This window comes from Camellia sinensis, chromosome 7 (genome assembly GCF_055761805.1).
Source record: "Camellia sinensis isolate YWXY chromosome 7, ASM5576180v1, whole genome shotgun sequence".
Lineage (NCBI taxonomy): Eukaryota > Viridiplantae > Streptophyta > Magnoliopsida > Ericales > Theaceae > Camellia > Camellia sinensis.
In genome coordinates this window covers 191,275,950-191,296,523 of record NC_138967.1, presented here as the reverse complement: position 1 = coordinate 191,296,523, position 20,574 = coordinate 191,275,950, and the positions used below count along the sequence as shown (strand labels likewise).

General features: G+C 38.7%; 1 pseudogene across 1 annotated transcript; it reads left to right on the top strand.

The window, feature by feature from the left end:
• The first annotated feature begins 16,384 nt into the window (after positions 1–16,384).
• LOC114273035 (cytochrome P450 71D10-like) lies at positions 16,385–20,168 on the top strand (annotated as a pseudogene). Its single transcript, XR_014336909.1, has 2 exons — positions 16,385–18,840; positions 19,323–20,168. The product of XR_014336909.1 is annotated as a cytochrome P450 71D10-like (transcript).
• Positions 20,169–20,574: the final 406 nt, after the last annotated feature.

Below are 20,574 nucleotides of genomic sequence, written 5' to 3'. Positions count from 1 at the left end.
TTACTTTTCCTTAATAATATCTTTTATTCTAATTTTACCATTCTTATTAAAATATGAACAACATTTTTTTAAACAATTTTAATTTACTTTAAAAAATATATTTTTTACTTGCAAAAATTTAACAAACTACGTCATACAAAATCAAACTCAACAATTTGATTAAAAGAACTATGTCATAGGATTCATCATTTTCTATTGCCTTGTACTCTAAAAAATATATTTAGTAAACAATCCAAATAGTTTATTTTTTTTAATATTTCATTAAAGCAATTGTGAAAAATAATATCTTGGTAAATTCATATATATATATATATATATATATTTCAAACTGTGAGACAACAAAAAATGATAAATCTAAAGCTTATGCAAAGTTCAATAAAAATAGCAAAGTAGTATCAAAATGTTCCATTACTAGCTTTGTGAATAGCCAGGGCATTACCAACTTTTAATTGATTCAGGCAAATTACGTTAGTAGTTCTTATATTTTTGCTCGTGTCACTTTTGTTTTTATAATTTCAATGGACTCAATTTTGACCTGAACTTATGATTTTGTCTCAATTTGGCCCAATTGATTACAATTTTTAGTTCTTTTTGATGAAAAATGGGAACATGATGAGCGGCAAGTGTCATGCTTTTATAGACAAAAAGCTATAAACTTGTTCAATTTAAAAAGTTAACCTCAACTAGCTCAGCAACATTTTTCTGTCAAGAACTCTAATAAGAGTTATCAATCGGACTAAATTAACACAATCTAAAATTCAGGGTTCAAAAAATCAAGTTACTTGAAATTACTCAAACCAAAATGACACAAGAGGTATTATGTAGGGACAGTCGATGTAATTTGCTCATTGGTTTATGGAAAACCATTACTAATAGCTTTGTGTAATAGCCCTCATCACTGCTTACCGATAAAACCTTGATTACCGTCAAACTGAACTGATTATGACTGATAATTGAACTGATTAAAGTACTGAACTGACTGATTGAAACCTGGAACCGAATTGACTGAGTATGTATGTTAATTTGTATTCTATCTGTTTGATTGCTTATTTGATCTGTTCATGTTTTATGTTCAAACTGCTAATTGGAGGCCTTATCGGTGGCTGAACCGGGAATTGATTGATGCTTTATGATCATCATAATTTATGTGATTTTACGGTGTATTTATCTAAAACTTGATTTAGTATGATTAAATTAGATTAAATATTGACTTAATGCAAGGTTGCACTTATTTACCATTTTGCCATGGTGAGTGGCCACTACCTATACATCTTTGAGCTCATTACACTTAACCAAAACAATTCATCAGTCTTTCTCCTTGCCATTGCCGACCATAGAGAGAGAGAAACTAGAGGAGTGGTTTTCATCTCAATTTTTGCTTGTAAATTGCTTGGTACTTGAAGGAATTGGAACATAGGTTGCAAATTAAGCTTCCTCACCTTGTAACTAAAGCTCTAGGTAAGGATTTCATCTTCTCATTCTTGTGTTTGAGCTGATTCGTGCATGGTCCATGTTCAATTGTCGAGCTAAGTCATGTTTTAGTTCATACATGTTGATATAGAGCATAATTCATGCATGCATGTTGGTATTGTAGATGTTGAGTTGTTTTCATGGCAAAAGGTTACATGCATGTCCATAATTTTGTAATGGTCTATGTTTTCATCATGTTTTGGAAACAATTGGCTCCGAAGAGCATCAAATTGAAGCTTTGAGTTGTTTAAAATTCATGCATGTTTGCATGTTCTCCATGTTCATGAAATTGGTTTGAAATTGAGTTTGAATTAAACACCCTTGGGCTTTGATTTCTCAAAATTGAGCTTTGAATCATGTTATTCTATGTGTTTACAAATATTTTCTGGAAATTCAGCCCAAGAGGTCGAGTTTTGGGTTGTTAAAACTTGGTTTTTGGCTTGGAGGTGCAATCTGGGTTTTCCAGATTTTGCACTTCCGCTCGAGCGGGGACTAGTGGCGCTCGAGCGTGGAATCCGAGCATCCAGTATTTCTCTGCATTGTTTTACAGTCCGCTCGAGCGGAGTCATGTGTCTCACGATCGAGCGGGCGTCGAGCGTCCGTCGAGCGGAGATTTCACCCATCCAGTACTTTTACAGTACGCTCGAGCAGGAAAGTTGACGCTCGAGCGTGTACCTTTGTTACATGACCGCTCGAGCGGGGAAAACCTGCGCTCGAGCGGGACTCTGTTTTCTGAAAACTCTGAAAATGCTTTTAAAAGTGCATCTTTGCATCCTCATCCCATTCTAGGCATTCTTAGGCCTAGTTTAAGGCATCTTACTGAGGATATAGATGTAGAACACACCGAGGCAAATTAGGGATTAGGTTATTATCTTTCCCAGCTGTGTAGCTTAGTGTGTTCAATCTGTTAACTGTGTAGGGTTGGCAACTGGGGAGACACGCTCTAGCATACTGTAGCCCAGAACTCTATGAGTAACGATTGTGTAAAGATATGTTCACAAATGATTGTTTTCTGAACAACTGAACTGTACTGCGTTCTGAACTGACTACTGTTAATTGAATGAATGTATGTCCTATATTCTGAACTGTATTGTGGCATCCTTAGCACCTACTGTTCACTGTTTACTGTTTACTGTTACAAAGATCTCTGTCGGTTCCCTTGTTGGAACCACTACTGTTACTGACTGATGGCCATCATTTACTGCTCGGTCTTTTAAGACCTACTGTTTACTATACTGTTATGCTAATGGATGTACCACATATGACTGTACTGACTGAATGACTGAAATACTGTTTAAATGAACTATTTTCATACTGTAAGGACATTCATTCTTAACCTCTTTACGCATTATGTTATTCACTGGGCTTTAGCTCACTGCTCATATATATATGTAGGTGTACAGGCACCAGACCGCGGCTAGGAGCGTCAGGGTTACTCCAGTTTTGTCAAGCCAACTACCATGCCTCACTGCGAGGTTCCGAGCCTATCTTGTTAAGGCTTAGGGGTGTTTTACAATTCCCTCTTCTATACTGTCTCACTGTTTTGTATAGACTGAATGCTTACTGTACTGTGATGTAAAGGGTTGAGTCCCTAGTCTGAATGATTGTGCATTTTGTGCATACTGTTCTGTACTGATTATGTAAATATGTATGAAAGTCTTTTTGCATACGGACTGTCACAGTTCATTGGACATTGTTTATTTACTGTATTGGCTTCCGCCAGGCCCTGTACTCTGTTTTACTATTCTACTGTTCTGTAGGCCTTCGGTAATCTCTGATTACTGGCCGGTTACGGTGCTAAACCCATAGGGCCAGGTTTGGGCTGTGACAGAGTGGTATCAGAGCGATACTTAACCACGAGTCATACCGCACACACGTGTCCAAATGAGCTATAGGGTGTCCTAGAAAAGTGATTAGGGCATTTCATGAACTTGAAAAGTGTGTGGCTATGCTATGACTGAATACATGTTGACGTGATAACTGTCTAAATATGCAACTGTTTATGTTACAATTGCTATAACTGTTGTAACTGCTTATAGTGAAATGGACAATGCAAATGAGCCTGAATCCTCATCTACCGAGGCAAGAATGGAAAGAATGGAAAAAATGATGGAACTGATAACTGCTAGACTTGAACAACAACAGAACCAACAGCACCCACCTCCTCTTCCTCCGGTACAGCTAGAACCTAATGCGAATGTGAATGATGGGGATATTATTGCTCTCACCCATAAATTCAGCAAGATGAAACCTCCATCCTTTCAGGGAGGACTGGAACCGCTAAAGGCTGAAGCTTGGGTGCTTGAAACAGAAAAACTATTTGAAGTATTTCCGTGCTCAGAAGCGAATAAAGTTTTGTTAGCTACCTTCACCCTTCAAGAAGAAGCTAGAAGGTGGTGGATGTTGATCCGCGATACAAATACTGTTATGACTTGGGCTCAGTTCAAGGAGTCATTCTTTGAAAAGTACTTCCCACAGTGTGTCAGGGATAGGAAAGTGACTGAATTCGAACAACTGAGACAGGGTACAATGTCTGTGGCTGAATATGAAGCAAGGTTCACTGAGCTTGCCAGATATGCACCACATATGGTGGACACTGACTACAAGAAGGCCAGAAAATTTGAAGGCGGCCTTAATGTTGCAATTCTTGACCGAATAAATGTTCTGAAACTACCGAATTATGTAAATGTCCTTGACAGAGCCTTGATGGCTGAATCAAATATTGAAGCACTGAAAACTGAAACGCCATTGCCTGAATGGCGGGGTAAAATGCAGAGTTTTAAGTTTAAGAAAGGCAAGCATAGTCCATTGAACAAGAAACAGAATACGGGGTCAACGACTACATCTAGTCAAGGAAACCGTACAATACCGCCCTGTTCTGAATGTGGTAAAAATCACAAGGGAGTTTGTTACAAATTATCAGGAGCCTGTTACAGGTGTGGCAAGGTGGGCCACATGGTTAAAGACTGTCCCTCTGCTCCACAAGCTAGTAGTAAAGCTACACCAAGCGTAGCGGCATCAACTGTTACACCAAAACCGAACCCCAAAGCTACCGGGAAAGAGCCTATGAGGTAGGGCCGAGTGTTCGCCCTAGTACCGGGAGACGTCCAGAATATCGAGACCATTGTGTCAGGTATTCTCTCTATTTGTACTCAGAATGCTTATGTACTGATTGATTCGGGGTCTACGCATTCTTATGTATCGCATGCTTTTTCGCGTAAATTGAATAAACCCTTAGAACCTATGAATTATCTGTTAGCTGTATCATCACCCGTTGGGGGATCTATGACCTGTGCATACATGTACCCTGCTTGTGAAATCATTGTTGGAGATGCACATCTGTTTATTGATTTACTGCCATTGAACATTGATCATTTTGATGTAATATTAGGGATGGACTGGTTAACGCAATATCATGCCACCATAGACTGTGTCACGAAACAAGTAGTTTTTCGTCCACCTGGGTTGCCTGAATTTGTGTTTAATAGGGTTGGAGTATTACCTCCCCCGTATCTGATTTCATCTGTGAAAGCTGTTAAATTAATTAGAAAGGGGTGTAAAGGATATCTGTGTTCTGTGCTGACTGTGTCTACTGATGATAGTGTTAAAACTGATGTGAATTGTATTCCTATAGTCAGGAAATTCCCAGATGTATTTCCAGATGATCTGCCAGGGGATTTGATTGACAGGGAGATTGAATTTACCGTTGATGTGATTCCAGGTACACAGCCGATATCGAACGCTCCTTACAGAATGGCCCCAACTGAACTGAAGGAGTTGAAAGTGCAATTGCAAGAACTGTTAGACAAGAAGTTTATCAGGCCCAGTACTTCACCGTAGGGTGCACCGATTTTGTTTGTAAAGAAGAAAGATGGCTCGCTGAGACTATGCATTGATTACCGTGAATTGAACAAGGCAACTGTGAAAAATAAATACCCATTGCCACGTATTGATGATTTATTTGATCAGTTACAGGGTGCACAAGTGTTTTCCAAGATTGATCTCAGATCGGGGTATCATCAACTGAAGGTTAAACCGGAAGACATTGATAAAACTGCTTTTAGAACGAGGTATGGCCATTATGAATTTTTAGTTATGCCATTCGGAGTCACGAACGCCCTTGCTGCTTTTATGGACCTCATGAACAGAATTTTTAAACCATACCTTGATGATTTCATTGTAGTATTTATTGATGACATATTGATTTACTCCAAAAGTATAGAACAACATGAACATCATCTGAGACTTGCCCTGTAGACCCTAAGAGAACAGAAACTGTATGCTAAACTGTCTAAATGTGAATTTTGGCTTGACCATGTTATGTTTTTGGGGCATGTTGTTAGCAAAAATGGAATTTCTGTTGATCCGCAGAAAATTGAAGTTGTAGTGAACTGGCCTAGAGTGAACTGGCCTAGACCAACAAAATGTGACTGAAGTCCGAAGCATTTTGGGATTGACTGGATATTACAGAAGATTTGTCAAAGATTTCTCCAAAATTGTCCTACCATTGACTCAGTTAACTCAGAAAGGGACATCATTTGACTGGACTGACCAAAGGGAATCAGCATTCCAAGAGTTGAAAACTCGACTTGTGACTGCACCGGTTTTGACTTTACCTTCAGGTACGGATGGTTATACTGTGTTTAGTGATGCTTCTCATAAGTGTTTGAGATGTGTTTTAATGTAGAATGGGAGAGTAATTGCCTATGCTTCCCGACAACTGAGACCGCACGAAAAGAACTACCCGGCCCATGATCTGGAACTTGCTGCAGTAGTATTTGCACTGAAAATTTGGCGTCACTACCTGTATGGGGTGACATGTGAAGTGTATACCGACTACCAGAGTTTAAAATATTTCTTCACACAGAAAGAACTGAACATGAGACAGCGGAGATGGCTAGAACTGATTAAAGACTATGACCTACAGATTTTGTACCATCCGGGAAAAGCCAATACCGTTGCCGATGCATTGAGTCAGAAATCAATTGGAAACTTAGCCTATTTACTCACTGGACAGAGAGAGCTGCTTTGTGACCTTGAAAAATCTGAAATTGAAATTATTTTGCGAGAACAAGGTGAACCTTAGCTGCTATTTCTGCTCAACCGGCACTGATTGAAGAAATTAAAGAGAAACAGCAACTGGATGACTTCTTGAAGAAGATCATCGAAGAAAGAGAATCTAAACCGAGACCGGGATTCAAATTTGAGAATAATGTACTGAAATTTCAAGAAAGACTGTGCGTACCGAATAATACTGAACTGAAAAGAAGAGTTCTGCAGGAGGGCCACAACTCAAAATTTTCTGTCCATCCAGGGAATACGAAAATGTATCAAGATCTGAAACTGAATTTCTGGTGGCCGGGAATGAAGAAAAAGATTGCTGATTTTGTATCGAAATGTCTTCATTGCCAACAAGTTAAGGCCGAACATCAACGACCCGCAGGCTTATTACAGCCCTTACCAATACCGGAATGGAAGTGGGAGCATATCACCATGGATTTTATAGTGGGATTGCCTCGCTCCAGTAAAGGTATGGACTCGATTTGGGTTATTGTTGATAGACTGACTAAATCTGCTCACTTCTTACCTGTTAAGACAATTTATAATGCGGACAAATTGGCTGTACTCTATATTGATGAAATTGTGAGACTGCATGGAGTGCCTGTGTCTATTGTTTCTGACAGGGATTCGAAGTTTACATCGAGGTTTTGGCAAAGTCTACAGACTACATTGGGTACTGAATTGAGGCTGAGTAGTGCCTATCATCCTCAAACAGATGGACAGTCAGAAAGGACCATCCAAACTCTGGAGGATTTACTGAGAATGTGTGTCCTGGATTTTCAGGGAAACTGGGAAAGCCATTTGCCATTAACTGAATTCGCCTACAATAACAGCTACCATTCGAGTATTGGTATGGCGCCTTTCGAGACATTGTATGGCAGAAAATGTAGATCTCCGATTTGCTGGGCAGAAGTTGGAGACGGGCCTTTGCTTGGGCCCGAGATTGTATATGAAACGACTGAGAAAGTGAAACTGATACAACAGAGATTGAAAACTACACAGAGCAGACAGAAGAGTTATGCTGATGTCAGAAGACGAGACAGAGAGTATGAAGTGGGTGATCACGTATTTGTGAAAGTGACACCGATGAAAGGCCAGACTCGTTTTGGAGTCAAAGGCAAGTTAGCACCGAGGTACGTCGGGCCATATGAGATTATTGAGAAAATCAATCCGGTGGCGTATAAAGTTGCGTTTCCTCCTGAAATGGAGCATATGCATAACGTCGTCTACATTTCTATGTTGAGAGACTACCTCCGGGATCCTTTCCATGTGATAGAGCCTACTCGTGTAATGCTGAGTGATGACTACACTTATGAGGAACGGCCTATACAGATTGTAAATAGACGGATCAAGAAACTGAGAAACAAAGAAATCCCGCTGGTAAAAGTTGACTGGCAGAACCACGGTGGCGTGTATGCCACTTGGGAAAGGAAAGAGGACATGGCTGAAAGATATCCTGAACTGTTTCCATTGAATCCTGTTTTCTTCCAGAACGAAGGTAACTCGAGTTTAGAGGACTAAACTCTTTATAAGGAGGGGAGACTGTAATAACCCTCATCACTGCTTACCGATAAAACCTTGATTACCGTCAAACTGAACTAATTATGACTGATAATTGAACTGATTAAAGTACTGAACTGACTGATTGAAACCTGGAACCGAATTGACTGAGTATGTATGTTAATTTGTATTCTATCTGTTTGATTGCTTATTTGATCTGTTCATGTTTTATGTTCAAACTGCTAATTGGAGGCCTTATCGGTGGCTGAACCGGGAATTGATTGATGCTTTATGATCATCATAATTTATGTGATTTTACGGTGTATTTATCTGAAATTTGATTTAGTATGATTAAATTAGATTAAATAGTGACTTAATGCAAGGTTGCACTTATTTACCATTTTGCCATGGTGAGTGGCCACTACCTATACATCTTTGAGCTCATTACACTTAACCAAAACAATTCATCAGTCTTTCTCCTTGCCATTGCCGACCATAGAGAGAGAGAAACTAGAGGAGTGGTTTTCATCTCAATTTTTGCTTGTAAATTGCTTGGTACTTGAAGGAATTGGAACATAGGTTGCAAATTAAGCTTCCTCACCTTGTAACTAAAGCTCTAGGTAAGGATTTCATCTTCTCATTCTTGTGTTTGAGCTGATTCGTGCATGGTCCATGTTCAATTGTCGAGCTAAGTCATGTTTTAGTTCATACATGTTGATATAGAGCATAATTCATGCATGCATGTTGGTATTGTAGATGTTGAGTTGTTTTCATGGCAAAAGGTTACATGCATGTCCATAATTTTGTAATGGTCCATGTTTTCATCATGTTTTGGAAACAATTGGCTCCGAAGAGCATCAAATTGAAGCTTTGAGTTGTTTAAAATTCATGCATGTTTGCATGTTCTCCATGTTCATGAAATTGGTTTGAAATTGAGTTTGAATTAAACACCCTTGGGCTTTGATTTCTCAAAATTGAGCTTTGAATCATGTTATTCTATGTGTTTACAAATATTTTCTGGAAATTTAGCCCAAGAGGTCGAGTTTTGGGTTGTTAAAACTTGGTTTTTGGCTTGGAGGTGCAATCTGGGTTTTCCAGATTTTGCACTTCCGCTCGAGCGGGGACTAGTGGCGCTCGAGCGTGGAATCCGAGCATCCAGTATTTCTCTGCACTGTTTTACAGTCCGCTCGAGCGGAGGATTGGGCGCTCGAGCGGAGTCATGTGTCTCACGATCGAGCGGGCGTCGAGCGTCCGTCGAGCGGAGATTTCACCCATCCAGTACTTTTACAGTACGCTCGAGCAGGAAAGTTGACGCTCGAGCGTGTACCTTTGTTACATGACCGCTCGAGCGGGGAAAACCTGCGCTCGAGCGGGACTCTGTTTTCTGAAAACTCTGAAAATGCTTTTAAAAGTGCGTCTTTGCATCCTCATCCCATTCTAGGCATTCTTAGGCCTAGTTTAAGGCATCTTACTGAGGATATAGATGTAGAACACACCGAGGCAAATTAGGGATTAGGTTATTATCTTTCCCAGCTGTGTAGCTTAGTGTGTTCAATCTGTTAACTGTGTAGGGTTGGCAACTGGGGAGACACGCTCTAGCATACTGTAGCCCAGAACTCTGTGAGTAACGATTGTGTAAAGATATGTTCACAAATGATTGTTTTCTGAACAACTGAACTGTACTGCGTTCTGAACTGACTACTGTTAATTGAATGAATGTATGTCCTATATTCTGAACTGTATTGTGGCATCCTTAGCACCTACTGTTCACTGTTTACTGTTTACTGTTACAAAGATCTCTGTCGGTTCCCTTGTTGGAACCACTATTGTTACTGACTGATGGCCATCATTTACTGCTCGGTCTTTTAAGACCTACTGTTTACTATACTGTTATGCTAATGGATGTACCACATATGACTGTACTGACTGAATGACTGAAATACTGTTTAAATGAACTGTTTTCATACTGTAAGGACATTCATTCTTAACCTCTTTACGCATTATGTTATTCACTGGGCTTTAGCTCACTGCTCATATATATATGTAGGTGTACAGACACCAGACCGCGGCTAGGAACGTCAGGGTTACTCTAGTTTTGTCAAGCCAACTACCATGCCTCACTGCGAGGTTCCGAGCCTATCTTGTTAAGGCTTAGGGGTGTTTTACAATTCCCCCTTCTGTACTGTCTCACTGTTTTGTATAGACCGAATGCTTACTGTACTGTGATGTAAAGGGTTGAGTCCCTAGTCTGAATGATTGTGCATTTTATGCATACTGTTCTGTACTGATTATGTAAATATGTATGAAAGTCTTTTTGCATACGGACTGTCACAGTTCATTGGACATTGTTTATTTACTGTATTGGCTTCCGCCAGGCCCTGTACTCTATTTTACTGTTCTACTGTTCTGTAGGCCTTCGGTAATCTCGGATTACTGGCCGGTTACGGTGCTAAACCCATAGGGCCGGGTTTGGGCTGTGACACTTTGGGACCACTGGAATTAAAGACAAAGAATCACTGTTGCCAACTTGGAAGTCATGGCTGATGGAGGAAGTCCAGCTTTGTTTGGCATGATGGCTGATGGATACGATTACATAGTTGCCGTGCTTGACTGGTTGGGCTGGGCTGGGCTGTTGCACCACCACCATAGAAAGACTTAGCTTTGTACACAAGAATGAATAATAATACATTTTCTCCTCCATCATCAAACCACTAACCTTCTTACTCTCATTCTCATATCTCTCTGAATCCTACCTATAAGAAAATAAAATGAATTGGCTAATGTTTCTTTATCAATTTCTTCTGGTGTTTCTCTTGTTTTCTCAAATAGTAGTTATTACCACATGTTCTTCATTATCATCGTGGTCGTCTTCTTCTACTTCTGCACGCCATACCTGCCTTGAGGACTAGTGATTCTCACTGCTCCAATTTAAGAAAATGTTTACCATAACTAGTAGTGCCTCTTTAGATTGTGAATCTGATTCTCATCCTAAAATGGTGTTTTAGAATAAGAGTACTGATTGTTGTTCATGGGAAGGGGTCACGTGCGACTGGTTGCATGGTCATGTGATTGGACTTGACCTCAGTTGCAGCACGCTTTGCGGCACTATCCAAGCCAACAGCAGCCTCTTCCACCTTTGTCACCTCCAGAGGCTTAATCTCGTATGCAATGACTTCAATTTATATGGAATTTCATCCAAGTTTGGCTCGTTTGTGAGTTTCACCCATCTCACCCTCTCTTGCTCTAATTTTACAGGCCGAATTCCTTCAAAAATCTCCTATCTATCCAAATTAATTTCCCTTGATCTCTCTTATCCAAGGAGACTTGAACAACACACTTTCAACATGCTCCTTCAAAACCCAACCCAATTAAGAGAACTACAACTTGATTGGTTGAATATCTCTTCACCTTTACCTCAAACTTTACTAAATCTATCTTCTTTGACATCTCTTAGTCTTGTTTATTGTCATCTGCGTGGGAAATTCTCAGAAAACATTTTTCACCTTCCAAACCTACGAAAGCTCAACTTACGGCTAATATCGAACTCACAGGTAAACTTCCAAACTTCAATGTGACTAGTTCCCTTCAGTTTCTCGATCTCTCCTAGACGAGTTTTTCTGGTCAACCGCCTGATTCAATCAACAATCTTAAAGCCTTGAATAGTTTGTACCTCTCTCAATGTAATTTTTCAAGGTCTATTCCAGCTTCTGTTTATAACCTTACACAAATCACTGATTTAGACATCTCATCTAATAGTTTCAGCGGTCAAATCCCCTCATCAATTTCAAACCTTGCAAAGCTTACTAACTTGATTCTTTCACTAAACAATTTGAACGGACAAATACCAGATTCCCTTGGCAATATGAGCCAACTTATTGACTTGGACATTTCTGTAAATCAGCTAACTGGTCCCATTCTTTCATATGCAATTAGGCTTTTAATGCTAACTTCTCTCCAATTGAGTCATAACTCACTCAATGGGACAATACCATCTTCGTTGTTTGCTTTACCTTCACTAATTAATATAGATTTGAGTGACAATAAGCTACAGGGATCAGTTCCAGGATCAGTTTATGAACTCTAAAACCTAGCAGACTTGGTGCTTTCATCAAATAAATTAAGTGGTGTAATGGATATAGATAAGCTTCTAAAGCTTAAAAATCCGATCTCTCTTGATCTCTCATATAATGGTCTCTCATTGAGCATCAACAATAGTGTTAATCTACCTTGACCAACTTTGACGCGGATCAATATGAATCAAATCCTTTTTTGAAATTGGGGCAGTGAGAGAAGGAAATTGAAAGTAAGGTAGACTTTCGAGAAAGGCAACATGGCGGGAGACATAAAGACGACGGGAAATAGGGTCATAACAGCGATAACCTTTCTGAGTGAGACTATAACCCAAAAAGACACAAGACAGACCGGACGCAAAGTTTGGTCCTATCTTTACGGGATAAAAGGACAAAACAAGCAGACCCAAACACACGAAAGAGAGAGTAATTAGGAAGTTGAGAAAACAGAGCCTCATAAGGAGACTGACCAGAAAAAAGGGGGGTAGGTATACGGTTGAGAAAAAAAGCAGCAGTAAAAATTGACTCACCCCAAAATGAAGCCCGAATAGAGGCAGAGAGAAGGAGAGACCTAGTTGTCGCAAGGAGATGACAGTGTTTACGCTCAACTCGACCATTTTGGGCAGGTGTATCAGTATAAGAAGTTTGGTGAATGGTACCTAATTTGGCCAAATAGTCACAGAATTTAGTTTTAAAGTATTCCCCACCCAAGTCAGACCGCAACAATTTAATAGTAGACCCAAATTGTGTAGTGACCATAGACTAGAAAGTACAGTATATCTGGTAGAAGTTAGACTTATGAGTCATAAGATAAACCCAAGTGTAACAGGTGCAGTCATCAACAAATGACACTTAATAAGCAAAACCCCCTTTGGTGAGAACAAGAGAATGGTTCCAAATATCAGTATGAACTAAAGAAAATAGTGTATCAGCTATAGAAGTACTTTTATAAAAAGGTAAGGCTGTCATTTTGGCAAGTTTACACCCCCGACATTCAGTAAGTTCACTAGAAGAAACTTTATCTAATATACCAGACTGAGCTAAAGACCATAAACGATCAGCAGATAAATGCCCTAATCTAAAATGTCACAAGTAGAAAGGATTAGACAGAGAATCTAACTGAAAAGAGGAAAAGGCAGTCGGAGAGGTTGCCATAGGCAGATGCAAGCTGTCCACCACATATAGGTTTCCAAGTTTACGGCATGTCCCAATCTGCTGCTTAGATATCCAATCCTGCACAGAACAGATAGAAGAAAAAAAGATAACATCAAAACCAGAGGCATCAAGCTGACTGATAGATAATAAACTGACAGATAATTGAGGAACATAAAAGACAGATGGAATAGAGACAGCAGACATAGCAGACGGTAGGACAGACCCAACAGATATAACAGACATACCAGACTCATTAGCAGCATTGACAGTAATAGGAAAGGGAAGAGGAGTACAATTTTGAAGTAAGGAGAGATGGGGAGTCGTATGATGAGAGGCACCAGAATTAAAAATCCAGACAGACAATGAAATACCTGAAGAAGACCTAAGTAAACCTGAATGAAGAGAGGAAACAAGGGAGGCAGACGAGGATGGTTGGGAGACCGACAATATATGCTGAAGCTGACTAATCTGAGCACTCAAGGAAGCCAAGTTAGGATCAGGAGTCGGAGCAGATGCGGTAGAACCGGTAAGAGGCTGAAAAATATTCGAAAAAGCGGCACAAAACTGGATCGGAAACTGCTGAGAAAACGAGGCAGACAAAGGTGAAGCAGACAGACATCCCTTTCTGGGACAATGATACTTCCAATGGCCCCTTTGATGGTAAAGGGCACACTCATCAGAAGCTAAAGGCATCATAGTAACCAAAAAACTAAGAGGTTCAAGTGTAATCAAACAAAATAGCCAAACAAGGGGTTCAAGTGTAATAACCAAAAAATTTGAGAGGTTTAACTGTAATAAACCCAAAATAGACCAAAGTAAACAAATCAAAGTAACCAAATCAACTCACTGAATCAGCCAAGGAAGGGAGACCACAGAGAGAGAGAGAGACGAATCAAAGTCATCACAATAGGTCGCGATATCAGAGAGAAGAGAACTTTGGTACCCAGAGGATCAATGAACAAGGATCAACAATGAGACCTAGTTGACGAACCCAAGTCAACAAAATTCAAAGGAGAGAGAAGAACCAGTAGCGAGAACTAGTCGCGCCAGAGAAGACCCAGACTGAACCACGAATCAAAGGCGATAGAGACCCAGTTGCGAGGGAGAACCAGTCACGAAACAGAGGGAAGAACTGCGAACCAGAGCTAACTCAGGGTTAGCAAATAGCAAACGGCTTCAATCGAATAGAAACAATGACCCACGATGAGTGTCGAGTCGAGTTTCTGAACCACAGAGAGAGACGACAGCCCTCGCGATCGCGATCAGGCCTAGAAGAGAGTTGCGATTTTAACCTAGAGACAAGAAGCTGTCGCAACTTTGCAAAACCACCAAGAGAGCTTTGAACAACCTAGGGTTTTGGCTCTGATACCATGTAAGTTTTTTGAATGAAACTGCATATTCAGTTGTATAAGATTACAATCAAACCTTAGATTATATAGCCCTAACTCCTAAACCAAAAGAGGAAATACAATCACAATACAATCAAGCCTCTAATAGGAAAATACAATCACGCCTCTAATATGTACAACCACAATCATGCCTAATTTAGAATATACACAATATATTCTCACAAGGATTAGCTTCTTGCAACTTGAGCGAATTCCCAAACTTCTTGAGAGAGCAAGCTGGATTGGCTTCTCTAGACCTTCCAACGACAAAATTCATGGTAAAGTTCCCAAGTGGATATTCAATGTGGGAAAAATACATTGGGTATTTTAGATCTTTTTCATAATTTCCTTACAAGTTTAGAGTCTTCCACGGCAGCAGCTAGAATATATTGACCTGCACTCCAACTTACTCAGAGGTCCACTCCCTGTTCCACCTATCACCACAATTCTTTTCTTTCTCTCAAACAATAAATTGACTGGAGAAATCCCTCCATTGATTTGTGGTCTAAGGTCACTTGGTATTCTTGATTGTCTAATAATAGTTTGAGTGGCTTGATTCCACAATGTTTGGGAAACTTGAGCAATCTGTTCGTGCTGAATTTAGGGATCAGTAGCTTTTACGGCACCTTTATGGCAACATTTACAAAAGGCAATTGGCTATGGAATCTCAACTTGAATGGCAACCAAATTGAAGGACAAGTTCCGCGATCTTTGCTCAATTCTAGACACTTTGAAGTTCTAAACCTTGGAAAAAACAAGATAAATGATACATTTCCACGCTGATTGAAAACTCTTCCAGAATTGCAGGTTTTTGTCTTGAGTTTTAATAGGTTTCATGGTCACGCAGGCACCTCCAAGACTAGAGGCAAACATCCTTTTCCTAAGTTGAGAATTATCGAAGTATCTTGCAATGAGTTCATTGGCTTTTTGCTAACAAATTATATCAAACAATTTGAAGCTATGATGAATGTTGATGAACATGAAATAAAATTGAAATACATGGGCAACGGCTATTATCAAGATTCTGTGGTGGTGGTGATTAAAGGATCTGAGATTGAATTATCAAGAATCTTAACAGTCTTGTCAATCATTGATTTTTCAAGAAATAAATTCCAAGAAGAGATTTTGAAATCCATTGGGAGGCTTAATTCACTTTGGGGTCTTAACTTATCCCATAACAACCTTGAAGGCCACATTCCAACTTCACTTGGAAATTTAATAAACCTTGAATCATTGGACCTTTCTTCAAATGAGCTAGTCGGGGTGATTCCTCAACAATTGACGAGTTTGATGTTTCTTGAGGTACTAAACCTTTCGGACAACTAACTAGCAGGACCAATTCCTCAGGGGAGCCAGCTTAATACATTTGGAAATGATTCATATGGTGGGAACTTGGCCTTATGTGGATTCCCTTTATCAAAGAAATGTAAGGAACTATAGCCACTGCCACCTCCACCAACACTCCAACAAGATGAGAATTCAGACAAGTCAAGTGGATTTAGCTGGCAAGTTGTAGTGTTGTGGCATGGATGCAGATTTGTATTTGGAATGGTTATGGGATATGTTATGTTTGTAACTCAAAGACCAGAATGGCTTATGAAAATTGTTGACGGAAAACATCATACGAAGGTGAAAAGGTCTAAGAAGGGTGGCCACCGATGTAGTGAAAGAAGAAATCAACAAAGACAAATGACATTATCAGGTAATTGGAATTTATCTTTATAGCATTACTTTGTTGGATTATTTTTTATGGTTTCTATCTGTAGGCTATATTACCTTGAATCCTTTTTTTCTTTCTCTGCTCTATTCTGTTTCCTTCTGTGTTTGGATGATCAGAAAAGAAAATTTGGTATGACATTGTGTCGATGTACATGCCTAAAGCTAAAATTTGGTCCTATAATTGCTGAAATGATAAAGAAAATAGGCAAGAAATGCAGTATCTTTGCTTCTAGTATCTTTCCTAATACAACACAAACCTATCTGATTTCACATTTCTTGTCCATTTTCTTTTTCCTTCACAAATTGTTCTCTAAATTCATGATCCAAACACAAATACAGTCTTACGAACTTCAACTATAAACCTACTAGAGTCAAATGACTCAGCTTAGGAAATTTTTTATGAGCATTATAAAATATAGTTACTAGTTGTAAACAAAATAGAGTAGAAATTGAATTATTGTGAGAATCTAGTGGCAAGTGTTTCTTTTCCCTACACAACAGTTTTAAGTCTTGAACATGTGATTTTTTTTATTTTTTTTTGTAATCACTTCCACACTCTGCACAGTTTTCACATGGCCACTCAAATTTGACTCGAATTTATTTAATAATGTGATGCTATGAATGTATGACTCACATGGACAAATTAGTCACTATGGCCCATACCATTTACAACTTTTAATACCATTTACAACTTTTAAGATTTGGCAAAAGCAGTAAAAGCCACGCCAAGTGTTTTGATTGTGTTTCTTATAGTAATTTCCACAAGACAAATTGTGGGCAATCTTTCGCGGTTTATGCTCAAACTTAATAGCTGATGGGTGATTGCTTCCGAATTTACTTTGTAGAAATGGATTCAATGTATTCTTCTCTAGTTGAGCAGAAAATAAAAACAAGGCCTAATTAGTACAAATTAATGTGAGTTTTGGAGGGAAAAAATTGGGTACACACCTAATTAATCTTTGGCATAGTGCACAAAGTGATTGTTCCAAGACTTGAATCCATAACGTCAAGTTATTAGGTTAAGGTTTTACCATTGAACCAATGGTCACTCCTAGTTGAGCAGAAAATATATTTTGTAAAATAATTTTCATATAATTTTGAAACAAAAATCAATGAAAAACAAATTTACTGAAAATATAAAATAAAAAGAATAAAAACTAAAACTTTTTTTTCACTGAAAATATTTTTTGTTGAATCAAACGTAGGTTTACATGTAAAATATTCATTGGCTATCAATGATGTGGGTTTATGATAATACACTGTCTTCTTATGTCACATGTGTCTGACTTTCATTTTTCAGTCGGCATAGGCAAAAACCATCAACCTAAGGTTGTCATGGTGTTCTAAAATATGGCCCCTTCTACATAGAAAATTTTCCTTTGTAAATGCAAAGTTTAGCCCCCAAGCAGAGATTAAAAAAGCAAAGAAATTAGGGTGTCCCTATTACAACTTTTTGAGTTAACCATACGAGTCATAAATGGCAACTACAGTGACTTTGTAAAAAAACAAAAACTATGCTATAAAAGACGTGCCTTCTAACAAGCTCATAACACCCTCTTCAACCTCAATTTCCTTCAATATGGAGCTCCAATTCCCACCCATTCCTCTCCTCTTAGCCTCCCTCCTATTCATCTTCATTCTAGTCAAGAACATGAAGAGATTCAAACCCAAAAACTCTATTCCAACTAGCCCCAGGTCCAAGGAAACTACTTCTCATAGGAAACATTCACCAACTTCTTGGCTCAGTAATAGCCCATCACACATTGAAAAAATTGGCCACAAAATTTGGGCCCTTGATGCACCTCCAACTCGGCGAAATGTCCACCATCGTCGTCTCTTCACCAGAAATCGTCAGAGAGGTCATGAAAACTCACGACATAGTCTTTGTGCAAAGGCCTTACTCTTTTGCTTCTAGGATTCTCTCTTATGATTCTCAAAACATTGCCTTTTCCCCGTATGGCGATTATTGGAGGCAAATGCAAAAAATTTGCATAATGGAGCTTTTGAGCGCGAAGCGAGTCCAATCATTTCGAGCAATTAGGGAAGAGAAAGTTTTGAATCTAGTAAAATTGATTTCTTTAAACAAGACATCCCCGATCAATCTTAGCAAGAAGATTTTCTTGCTCACGTACGGCGTTACTGCTAGAGAGTAGCTTTTGGGGGGAAAACTAAAGGCCAAGAAGAGTTTGCTTCGATTGTGGAGGAAGTTGCAGACTTGATAGGTGGTTTCACCATTGTTGACATGTACCCATCGGTGAAATTGTTTTAAGTGATCAGTGGAATAAGAGGTACACTCGAAAAGATGCATAAAAGGATTGATCAGATACTTGAAAACATTGTGAGTGACTAGAGAAAGAAAGAGAATAACAGAAAGTGGTGAAAGGGAAGAAGATCTAGTTGATGTTCTTTTGAGAATTCAAAAGCATGGTGACCTTGAATTTCCATTGACAGACAACAACATCAAAGCAGTCATCTTGGTCAGTATGTTTTTATTTGTCTATATCATTTCAATGTTCACACAAAATATAAAAATTTATTTTCATAGCTCATGATATAATAATAATTAATTGCCAAGCAAAAGTGACACCATGGTCTAGAAAATAGGTAATGATTTGATTAAGCAGTCTATGAGCAATCTGATGAAAGTATGAGCAATCAAATTGAGTTTGATTTCCAACGTCCCCTCAAACTCAATTTGCTGGATTCCTTCATTCCAAGCAATCTCAAGCTTATAATTTCAACACAATCCTCACTCACACTATGCAATTTATATTTGCTTTTGTTTTTTGTGTTTTTCTTTTTGGGTGTTGTGAAGAGTGAAAGTCTTTTTTGTGCAATCCCAAAGTGGGAAGTATGTCTTGGCATGAAATTCAGTAGATCCCCGGTTTTCTTCTATTTTATTGAATTCTTGGCAGTGTCAATAACCTGCACTAAAGTACATCAATCCAATTAATTTCAGGACATTTTCAGTGCGGGAAGCGAGACATCATCAACAATCGTAGATCGGGCAATGTCAGAAATGCTGAAAACCCACAAGTAATGAAAAGAGCACAAGCCAAAGTACGACGTGTCTTTGATAAAAAAGGAAATGTCAATGAAACATGCCTTCATGAACTAAAACACCTAAACTTAGTTATCAAAGAGACCTTGAGGCTACATACCTCAGCTCCATTGTTAGTTCCAAGAGAAAGCGGTGAACAATGTACGATTAACGGATACGACATACTTGCCAAGACCAAAGTCATTGTCAATGCTTGGGCAATCGGCCAAGACCCCAAATATTGGAATGAAGCAGAGAAATTTGATCCCGAGAGATTTCTTGACAGTGAAATTGATTTCAAGGGGAGAGATTTTGAGTTCACTCCGTTTGGTGCTGGAAGGAGGATATGCCCCGGGATATCGTTTGCGATTCCTAATATTGAGCTTCCACTTGCACAATTGTTGTATCATTTTGATTGGAAACTACCTGATGGAAAGAAGTATGAAGAACTAGACATAGAAGAGGACCTTGGTTTGATTGTGAGAAGATAGAATTATCTGATCTTGACTCCCATTCCTTATTATCAAATCCTCTTTTTTCTGTTGAGTAAGAACACATAGAATATATGTTAGATGCTAATTTTGTATTGTACACACTACTCTGCATGAGAGAATTCTAAAATAATGTCAATGTTTCAAATGAGTGATTGTTTTAACAGATCATATGTATGTGTTTTTTGATTGGCAGATCATATGTATGTATGTTCAATCAATTTATGCTTTTTTTATATAGTAGAAGTGTATGAGGAGCTTTAAGTTGATGAAAATCTAACTTACCAATAGCAAACTCAAAAAATGCAAAAATTACATTTTATTAGCCCACATATCAGAACTAAACCAAAGCAGTAGTTTTATCCAAAGCTAAACATATCCTACCCAATAGCAACCTTAAAAGTGTTCAAGACTCGTTTAAAAAATAAAAAATAAAAATAAATTCACAATAGACTTTGCCAACAGACTTTAATCTTGGAGGCCAATCTCGATTCAAACTACCAACATTCCTCTCCTTTAAAAAAATAAAAAATAAAAATAAATTCACAATAGACTTTGCTTGAGATCAATTCATCACTAGTGAATTGTTAAAATTGGTATTGATTACCCTTGATTGTATTCATCCCTCTCAATGGATGAAGATGAAATTTAATTTGTGGACTAAATACGTAAAATTTAAA